This window comes from Pinus tabuliformis, chromosome 1_2 (genome assembly GCF_031772625.1).
Source record: "Pinus tabuliformis cultivar Carrire ecotype Pingquan chromosome 1_2, CPIR1, whole genome shotgun sequence".
Taxonomy (NCBI): Eukaryota; Viridiplantae; Streptophyta; class Pinopsida; order Pinales; family Pinaceae; genus Pinus; species Pinus tabuliformis.
The window spans coordinates 1,238,489,152-1,238,500,615 of record NC_142298.1 but is presented as its reverse complement, the minus strand read 5'-3'; the positions used below and the strand labels follow the sequence as shown (position 1 = coordinate 1,238,500,615).

The following is an 11,464-nucleotide window of genomic DNA, read 5'->3' as shown; positions in this document are numbered from 1 at the left end:
ATCTGGATTCTAACCTCTCGCCTCGATCTGCATCCTGTACGTAGGGGACTGGTCTGTTAACAACTGGTAGCTACGACAGTCTCTTTCCTCGTGGCCCACCGACCGACAGAAGTTGCAAAACAACTGCTGGGGGGTCTGGTTGTATTTGGGTAATAGGTGACAATTATCAGTGTTGTGTTTTCCTCCTACTTGACAAATTGCGCGCCAGAGCGGAACTGTAATGCTAGGTCCTACCTATGCCTCTGGTCGCAATAGCGTTGTCCCCCCTGAAGCCACAAAATTTACTACAACTGGGCAGTGATCTTTATCGTGTCCCTGGCTTCTGCACTTTATACACCATACTTCTTCCCGAGCATCAGCTCGCGATGCCGGTTCTTGTTTCAACTTCTTCATTTCGATGTAAAACTCTAGGATCTATGCTTGGATTTGCTGCACTCCCAACCCTGGGTCTTGCAACGGAGTTTTATGTAGCCTCATTGCCGTTTCTAATGCTTCGTCCTGGGTTGAGATCTTCTGTTGTGACAGATCCGCCCTTAGGTGTGGTGGTAATGATGCCATAAAGCAACCGCAATGTTGTGCATCTGTTAACATCATGTTAGCTTCATGAATGGTATCTTTCCGTGTTTGATATAGATCCCATGGGGTTTCACTAGGCCTCATCGTAATTTCCTTGAATCTTATTACCACTTATGTTTCTGACTTCGGTCAGCTAAACTCCTGCTTTAGTGCGGATTGGATGTCTGCTACCCCTGCCATAGTTCTTGCTTGAATATTTTATGTACCAAGACAGTGCGCGACCCTACAGTGCACTAACTAAGGTAGCCTTCCGATATTCTCATCCGCAATTTGTTATGTCAACACAAACCAGAATTGGTTTGGGTCTTCGCCTCCTGCTCCCTTAAATACCGGCAACTAAATTGTGTTGGCCATAGTTACCCTTGCTCTACTATCAGCCTTTTCTATAAATTCCCTGTGTTTCACACTAGACACCCCTTAGGAAGATCCCAGTCCCGGCAACAGAACCATTTGTTGGCTCAATTGGGCCTAACCTAGGTTCAGAATAATTATTTAGCCAAACAAATCCCGCAGCTACCGGCCCTTTCGGTAACAGTCCACAGAGCGCGGACTGAGGTCTCACCCGATGTAGCAAGGGAGGGTGCTGGAACCAGGTTTCCGCACCCTTGGGACGTCTAGATGTGGTGTTAGAGGCTTCACGCACTGTCCTACAGCTTCGCTCTGCTTCTACTTTGCGTAGGTCTAGATTTAGGGGTTATCTCAATTGCTTACTACCACATTGTTTATGTATTGGATTTATTTATTAAAGTCTTTAAGCAAACATTTATCAGATGTAACCCGTTCGTGTATTTTAAATAAGCATCAATTCATATATTCATAACCGAGACAGATACATAAAGAATAAATAGTAACAGTGAAATCAAATCACGATAAATCAGAAGTTTACACAGAATTCCGGAACGACTTATCTTTTATTATCTTTCTTTACCAATCCGCGCACACATCTGTGGACTCTTCCAGGCCTCTGCGCACACAGTTGCAGAGCCTCTTCCTACTACCCAACCCTTCGACTCAGACTTACAGACGCTTTCTTCTTCCTCAGATACCCATTACATAATAGATTCAAGAATTTTTCCAACAAAACCCAAAAACTTGTCTTTCCCCCATAGAGCCTCGCTCTATTTATACCTATCTATGGTCCGCGGACTGACTTCCTATCTAAATATTTTATATTATTTTTCGGGCGGACAACCCTTTGACTCGATCTTTTACCCTTCGCGCTCTGCATATTTCAGAGTTTTACAATATGTTTATTCTAATTTCTAGATTAACAAACCCAAAACTGTTACGCGGGGCCTTCGCTACCCAACAATCACTGAACTTTCTCTGAAAAATGTGAGTTATTTGATTGGTGTTATGTGAAGATCCCAAGTAGGTATATATAGTGGTTTCCGCTTGTAAAGAAGATAACATATGTTGATCAAGATTTGCTTCTTTGTTATAGGCCGACATGATTTCTATTTTATGACATTTTATTTTTAGGTTGACTTGAAAAAATCATTGAGGAGACTGACTTGATAATGGAGTCTTTAACTAACAAACATATTGACTTTGAAAATACCCTAAAGCCTACAATGGAGGCCTGACCTATACATTTGACCTAAGAATGAAACTTATGCTTTAATAAGTCAAATCAAATTAATAATAAAAATCATTTTCACTTTCTTTTGACAAATATATTACATTTGACTCGAGCATGATAATGAAGACCGAACCTAGTTACATTTTCCAGCACTCCCTCGTAACTTCATATTTACATATATAATCACAGATGTACATATAAGATCTCAACACATTGTCTATGAATAATTTTAGGCACCGCAATGTCATGGACTAGATTCCTAACTAGGGAAATCTATCCATTGGTCTCTCAACAATTTAGGCACCGCAATGCCATGGGCTAGATTCTTGGCCAGGTAAATCTATCTAGATGGGAGTCACAAGGAATCAAGCTTTCAGCCTTTCTAGGTACCATCAGGCTGACTTACTAACCATCAACCCATAAATCCATATGTGTTTCAGAGCTCAATGACCAATGCCACCCTTCCAAATTCGAGACCTAGACATCAACAGAAAGTGTCGGCCAACAATTTAGGCACCACAATGCCACAGACTAGATTCTTGACTAGGGAAATCTATCCAGGTGGAAATAATATGGACTCAAGCTTTCAGCCTCTCTAAGTACCATCAAGATTACTTGCTAATCATCAACCCATAAATGTAGGTGTGTCTCAAAGCTCAATGACCAACGCCATCCTTCCAACTTCGAGACCTAGACATCAACACAAAGTGTCAGCCAGATTTCCTCCCAGGAAATGCTTCACTCATAAAGCCTCAACACCCCTTGATCCACTAGATCAAGGATAACCACTCTCTCCCAATCAAACTGATTGGTAACTAGCATGTTAACAAAATCTTTGAGAGTTTCACCTGTACAAACACAACCCCAATCAATAATACTTTCATATGTACCTAATCAAATACAAGACTCCAGGGTCTTCCAAACAAATTGATGTCGCTTCTCATCTTTTCATAGTAGGTCTATGAACCAAATCTTTGACAGAAGCTTTATCAATCATACATTTTTCTTCCTACTTCACATGTAGAAACATATTCTTCAATCAGATCTTGCATTCCTTCTTTTAGCAGCACCTCAAAATACATTGCCCAATTTCCTTCTCCTACTCACAACCTTCACTAAAAATTACAGTTATTAGTCCTGGTCTAGTGCATGACACATGAATTAGAGGATCATATTTGTCACTCCCTCTTAAATAGAGAGGATCTAATCATTCCTATACAAGGAATATTCTCACCCATCCTCTTACCCTAGGGATATTCCTTCCATTCAAGCTCCCTCTTAACCTAGGGAGACTTCATCCAGACTCCCTCTTAACTTAGGGGTTCTATTTCTTCTTTACGACATGAGAGAATTGTTCATGGCTTCTATCCTTCTTATCAAAGTCATTCATATATCATTCTTATCACATCAATTTTACTTAAGATCATCTTCACCAACTTGAATGATGTACCTACGCAAATTAGATAGAAAGTACAACCAAAATTATAGAAGCATGAAGTTATCCATATCAAAAACTTATAACAACGAAAGAATTTATACTTTTTATATATCAAATACCCAAACTTAATTATAAACAAGAGACATATACTCTTCAACATATTTCTAGTGTGATCCTGTTATGAAACCAGCTCACAAAAAGATAGAAAATATAGATCAACACCTTATAATTCAACCTCTTCGAGGGGGCAGCCTCCTTTACATTACATAAATGAACAATTCTTCGATGATTCAAATGACAAAATCTTCTTTCTATATATTGGAGTCTAAGGGGTCACAATATAACCAAGCCAACCTAACAATAATAATATAAGGGCACAAAAATAACAATAGAGGGATTTGATGGGGCACAGTAATAACAATATGGGGACAATAGGGGCACAACAATATTAATAAGGGATACAACTACAATATTAATGGGGGCATCACTAGTATTATAGGGACCTAACATGCCCCTTTCCTTCAAAAAAGTGTTATCCTCAACGTTTGAGTAGTTCTAGATGCTTCTGTATAAAATTCTCATCCTCCCATGTGGAATCTTCAGCGGATAAGTTCTTCCACTTGATGAGATACTCTGAAATGGATCGATTTCGTAGTTGTCGAGTTCTTGTTTCTATGACTACTTTCGGTTCCAATATAATTTTTCCTTCCTCGTCAAGTTCTGGCAATATTGTTTGAACTGGGAGCTTGTTGCCTATAACCTTCTTTAAACATGAAACATGGAAAACTGGGTGCACTCGAGAAGCTGCAGGAAGCTCCAATTTGTATGCCATAGTACCAATATTTTGCAACACCTTGTACGGACCATAATACTTTGGTGACAATTTGTTATCCTTCTTAACATGCTTGAGGGACATTTGTTTATATGGTTGTAGCCGTAGGAATACCCAATCACCTACATCAAAACTTCTTTCACTATGATGTTGATATGCCTGTTGTTTCATTCTATTATTTGCCAACACGAGGTTATCCTTTAAGAGTTGGAGAAGTTGTTATTGATGCTCGATGTGATGCTCCACTGCTTGAACCTTAGAATTTTCTCTTAAATATGATGTGATGGATGGTGGCTGATATCCATAAAGTGCCATAAATGGGGTCATTTTTGTTGCAGTATGGAAGGAATTGATATACCACCATTCAACCAGAGGCAACCATTTGACCCATTGTGTTTTTTTATCAGATACAAAGCAACGAAGATATCCTTCCAAACATTTGTTTACTATCTTCGTTTTCCCATTATATTGAGGATGATAAGATGAGCTATGAGCTAACTGAGTAACAAGACAAGAAAATAATTTTGTCAAAAAATTTCCTGTAAAAATGGGATCTTTGTAGCTTACAGTAATTCTTGGGTTCCCATGTAGCTTTTGAATTGTTTCCATAAATGCCGTAGAAATTGTACTGGCTTTAAATTGATGTGATAATGCACAAAAGTGTGCATACTTGGTAAGTCTGTCAATTACCACCATGATGACACTCTTTCCCTCAGACTTGGGTAAACCTATGATAAAATCCATTGAAACCTCCTCCCAACGTTGGCTTGGAATGGATAAAGGTTGTAATAGACCTGGTGTCTTAATTGTTTCAGCTTTATTTTGTTGGCATACCAAACATTTCGCCACAAACTTTTGAATATCCGATTTAAGGCCATCCCAAAAAAATTCCTTCTTAACCCTGTGGTAAGTTTTTAAAATTCCTGAGTGCCCTCCTAAGGGAGAACCGTGCGGTTCCATCAGAATCTTTTGTTTGAGTTGGGAATTCTTACAGAGGTATAAGTGATCTTTGTACCATAACGAATCATTTTTCCAGCTAAATGTATCGATGCACTGGAATCTTGTTGTAACTTTCGAATAAGTTCCCTCACTTCTTCATTATTCTTCCATTCCTCCATTGCTTCGTTTATCCAATCTAGTTGGATAATAGAAATGGTGCACAACAATGCTTCCACATCCTCATCTTTTCTTGAGAGTGCATCTGCCACAACATTTTGCTTCCCTTTTTTGTATATGATTTCAAGGTCATAACCCAACATCTTTTTGACCCATTTTTGTTGTTCTTCAGAGGATAATCTTTGTTCTAAAAATTATTTAAGGCTATCATGATCCGTTTTTACCTTCAAGTGTCTTCCCATTAGGTAGGGTCACCATTTATTAAGTGCATGTAGTACTGCTAACATTTCCTTCTCATAAATGGCTTTGTGTAAATACTTTTCCTTGATTGGACGACTTTCGAAAGCAATGGGTCTTTCATCTTGCATTAAAACAACACCAGTTCCATTTCCAGAAGCATCACATTCCACAATAAAGGTTTTTGTGAAGTCTGGTGTAGCTAAGACCGGTGCTTGGCACATTGCCTCTTTAAGATCTTCGAAGGCCTTTGTTGCTTCTAGAGTCCATGAAAATGCATCTTTCTTCAACAATGTTGTTAGAGGTGCTGCTATTTTCCCATAATTCTTAACAAACTTGTGATAATACCTTATCAACTCGAGAAATCCTCGCAAATGCTTTATGTATGTGGGGATTTCCCATTCCTTAATGGCTTTAATTTTGCTAGGGTCTACCTTAACTCCTTCATGAGATACAACATGACCCAGATATTCCACCTCTTGTACTCCAAAGAAACATTTGGATCTTTTTGCATATAATTGTTTCTCCTCCAATAGTTGTAGCACCCTGTCAATGTGTTCAACATGATCCTTCCAAGACTTGTTGTAAATTAGTATATCATCAAAAAATACTAACACAAATTTTCTAAGGAAGGGTCTGAAAATGGAATTCATCAAACCTTCAAATGTAGAAGGTGCATTGGTAAGGCCAAAAGGCATGACCAAAAACTCATAGTGACCCTCATGAGTTCTAAATGTTGTTTTCGGAATGTCTTAAGTCTTCATTCTAATTTGATGATATCCTGAACGAAGATTTAACTTGGTGAAGTAAATTCATCCATGCAATTCATCCAATAATTCATCAATGACAAAAATGGGAAACTTATCTTTAATAGTGAGCTTGTTGAGCTCCCTATTGATCCAGGTTATCTTTTGTTTATAGATGCATGGAAAGAGGTAGATAAATAGTTTGTAGCTTAACTAAAGAGAAACTTAAATGTGCACATGTGAGAAGAAGAAGAAGAAACACATAAGCATGACAAGAAGACAAGAAGCTTGATAACGGAGTTCGTCCCTCCTGGACTACATCTTCGGGCCCTGCTCGATCAATGGGGAGGCCTTCATTCATTAAAAATGGCATCAAAAGAAGTTACATTCATCAATTTACAAAATGGAGCATTATACCTCCATGCTAAAAAGTGCCCGAAAATTGGAGAGCTTTGTTGCAGAAACTGACACCACCAATGGATTCCCATCACCGAGAGCTATAAAATCCATATAGAACTTGCCTAGTCCTGAGTCTAGACCAAAATCACCCTCCTGCAAAAACGCTGCTCAAGCAAGGTTCCACCAGTTTTTCTCAGCTGCTCAGGGTTCCGCCACCTGGTCTCAAAATCCGTGCCCGTTGATCTCTCCCTCCAAATGGTAAAAAAAATTGAGTTTAAATAACCCTGGGCGGATTATTCCATAAGGTGATTATTGGCTATATTATCAAAACCCATTTTAATATAACCATTTACCAAACTTAATGAAATCGTATTCCATAATATATAAAATATGTTTCTTTGACTTTGATTGGGGAGTGGGCCCGTACTCCACGGGACCGCACTCACCCACCCTACGGAGCATGCTTTAATTTAGCTGTACGTTGAAGTATGTGGGGGCGGCGGGACCACCTCGTGGCTGCCCCCAACCACACCCATTCTCCATGCGGATCTTGCAATATCCTTTACCATATACGTTTATGGCATGTCCGTTGGTAACTTCGTTAGGTTTCAAACAGTTGGTTTTAACCATACTCCACCATTTTTTGTTGGTTTGTTTTAACATTAACCTTTCCACGTGAATGGAGTTCTATTTTAATATAACAACATGATTTTGTTATATATTTCATATGTATTAACCCCAACATCCTTTCCACGTGGGCCATGTTGGTTATATGGTTTTGTTTATATATATATATAGATATATTTTTTTTATATGATTGTTGTTTCAATATTTTTTGGTTATATGTTTTGATTTTTATTATATAGTTAACTTAATTACATATAAATTTATAGTTATAACCAAATGTTGTTTGTCTCTTGTTTGCTTGGGCAGGTTTTAAGAGGCCATTGGAGGGATACCAAGTGTCAAGCTGCCATGTGGGTCCCACATGTTGACTGGGATGCCATGTGGCGCACTGTGGGCCCCATTTTTCACCTGCCATACCAATTTTTGAAGAGCTCTATCTTTTGCATATGAGCTCAAATTGACGAACCATTTGCGCCACCGCGATCAGGAAGACGAGCCCTCTCAACTAATGCCAACAAATTCTCTTTTCTGCCATTTTGAATTTTGAGCCTTTATCCATCCCCTTAGTGTCTCAAGATCCTCTTGGATCACCTATAATCCGGACACATGCGCCATGATCCATCCTTCTTGTGCACCAATACTACTGGAGCAGAGAAAGAACTTTGGCTAGGTTGAATTATACCAGCCTCAAGCATTTTTGCAACCATACGTTCAATTTCACTCTTTTGGGCATAGGGATATTTGTACAGCCTGATGTTTGGAGGAACACTTCCTGGAATCAAATAAATAGCATGATCATGATCACGAATAGGTGGGAGACCTTTGGGAGTCTCAAATACCTTGGAATGATTGTCCAAGACTTTTTGGAGATTTGGAGCAATAGATGAATTCGATGTGGAAACATCTAGCGAACATAATTGTGCAATTACACCTCGTTGTTCCTTTTTTAGAAGCTTTGTGTGGAAACATCTAGCGAACATAATTGTGCAATTACACCTCATTGTTCCTTTTTAAGAAGCTTTGTCATACTGTTAGAGCTTATTATCTTTCTTGGTTTCCCTGCAATACCCCTTAATTCAACTTCCTTTCCTTCCGCATAAAATTTCATGAAAAGTTCTTGAAAGTTAAAAGCTATTGTACCCAAGGATTGCAGCCATTGGACTCCTAATACAACATCAACACCTCTCATTAGAATGGAAAGCATTGGGCTTTTCAATACATATTCTCCCATGGATCGCTTGATATTATGGCACTTTCCAGAGCAATTTATCGTTCCTCCATTTGCAACCATCGCTTGACACTCTGGTGCTGGATATAGGAAGCAATTCAATTCTTTTGCTATCTTACAATGAATAAAATTGTGGGTACTTCCTGAATCAATCAACACTATTACCTTTTTCTTCTTGATTTGTCCTTCTATCTTGATGATTTGAGGAGTGGTAATTCCAGCCAATGCATTACAAGATATTGTCGGATTCATTTCTTCTTTATCTAGGCTTTATTCTGGAGTATATCCTCTTCTTTTGACCTTTCTTGCTCCTTTCCTTCTTCCTCTTCACAATCTATGTAGAATAATTTCTTCTCAGCACACTTATGACCTTTAGTGTATTTGGCATCACAACTATAACAAAGCCCTTTTGCTCTTTTTTCTTCCAATTGTTGTGGTGTCAACCTTATAGGTTGTGGAAGGATAGGGCCAACAACACTTCCATCTTTATAGTTGTGAGTGGTATGCTTCCTGGTTGCCATAATTTTTCTTTCCATTTTACTTGCTCACCTAAATGCCTTCTCTAATGAATCAGGTTCCTAAAGGCGAACATCATGTTGGATATTGTCCTTTAAAGTCCCTATGAACACATCAATTCTATGCTCCTCTGGCATATTTTTAACCCTTATGTTCAATTTTTGGAACTCCTCAATGTGCTCCATTATTGAACCCTTTTGTTTGAGACTTATCAATTGGCTAAAAAAAGTGTTGCTTTTTGTATCCTCATAATGTGTTGTCAATTCTTCCGTAAAAATTGCCCAAGTGATAATTTGTTTACGAGAGCAAAGCCATTAATACCATACAAACTGATTTGGTTCCAAATATAAAGTTGCAATACATACAGTTTGTGTGTTTTGCACATTATTGAGATCGAAAAATTGCTCCATCTGTAATATCCATGTTGCGGGATCCTTCCCATCAAACTTTCTCATATTGATTTTTGGAATATGGTGGGTCTTCGATCCAACATTAGAATCTATGGAATCATGATTAACATTTCTTTTGTTTTCATCATGAGTTTCCTTTACTACCCTTTCACCATTAGTGACCATTTTTTGTAGCAACTTATTCATATTTATCTTCAATTCTTCCATCTTATCATCCATGCCATCTATTTTAGCGTCCATGCCATTCATCTTAGCTTCCATGCCATCCATCTTAGCTTCTACGCCTTTATTTAAATAATCCATCTTAGCTTCTACACCTTTCTTTAAACTATCCATCTTAGCTTCTACATCTTTCTTTAAACCATCCATCGTAGATTCTGTTACTTTTGTGCAAGTGACACTTGTTGCACTTGGTCTCGTAATTTTGATATATCATGTTGCATTTCTTCCTCTCCTTCATGAGTCATGCTAGAGCTTTCAAGTTGCTTACTAGGTGTTTGCATTTTCTTTCCTCAGGGCATCAATTACCAATAATAATGTTTTACTAAGCCCTTTGAATTCCTTCAAACTAATTTTTCAAACCAAGATTATGCAAAAATTAAAAAAAAAACTATACACATTTTTTCACTTTGTAGGAGCTTGATATTGCATCTAATGTATCTCTGTAATTTCGGATCATCCAATTCTAAAATTGCGACTTAAAGTAGCCCTCTACGTCCTCTTTCCAATGCCACCAGTCTTATCCAAATTGGATTCTCCAAGGAAGAGTTATGCACAATCTCCCAAGATGACCTGATTATAGACCTTTCTAGAAGAGTGAACTTGTATGAAGTGCCACGTGTCACTGTTTTGACCTTTGGCTCTGAAAAATATATACAAGAAACTACAGTTGGTCCTCTTTCTATACCTTCTTACAAAATTTCAATCTGATGTTCAAAGAGAAAGTCATGACGATTTTCCCCAGGTCATCTGTTTGGAATGTAATTCAGGAGTCTTCAAAAAGACCAACTTCCTCAAATCATATCTCCGCAAATATAGTGCGAAAAGCTCTGAAATTTGGACCCGATGTTCAATGCAATTTCTTCTCAAATGGGTTTTTTTTTCTCTTCTGAAACGTCACAAAAAAAAAAAGTTATAGTGAAAATGCCACGATGACCTATTTGGAGCAACAAAACCCTAGAATCCAAAGCTCTGATACCAAATGTTATGAAACTAGCTCACAAAAAGATAGAAAAGATAGATCAACGCCTTAGAATTCAGCCTCTTCTAGGGGGCGACCTCCTTTACATTACATAAATGAACAATTCTTCGATGATTCAAATGAAAAAACCTCCTTTCTATATATAGGAGTCTAAGGGGTCACAATATAACCAAGCCAACCTAACAATAATAATATAAAGGCACAAAAATAATAATAGAGGGATTCTATGAGGCACAGTGATAACAATATGGGGACAATAGGGGCACAACAATATTAATAAGGGATACAACTACAATATTAATGGGGGCATCACTAGTATTATAGGGACCCAACAGATCTAGATTTAAATAGGAATGCAACAAATTACATATATAACCATAAATACTAAGATGCAACAGAAACAACACTTCATTTCAAATATCAAATACTGAAATATGCTTACAAACAGAATGGAAATAAGGCTAGCTCAGGCAATGGTAGCTCATCTCTCAGAAGAGATGTGGCGGTTACATGCGTCTGAACTGCGTTACAATGACGCTCAAAGGCCTATTTATTA

At 38.1% G+C, this 11,464-nt stretch overlaps 1 pseudogene; it reads left to right on the top strand.

Moving 5' to 3' along the window:
• Positions 1 to 365: 365 nt before the first annotated feature.
• Positions 366 to 11,464, top strand: part of LOC149210720 (endoribonuclease Dicer homolog 2-like) — a 30,712-nt pseudogene continuing 19,613 nt past the window's right edge.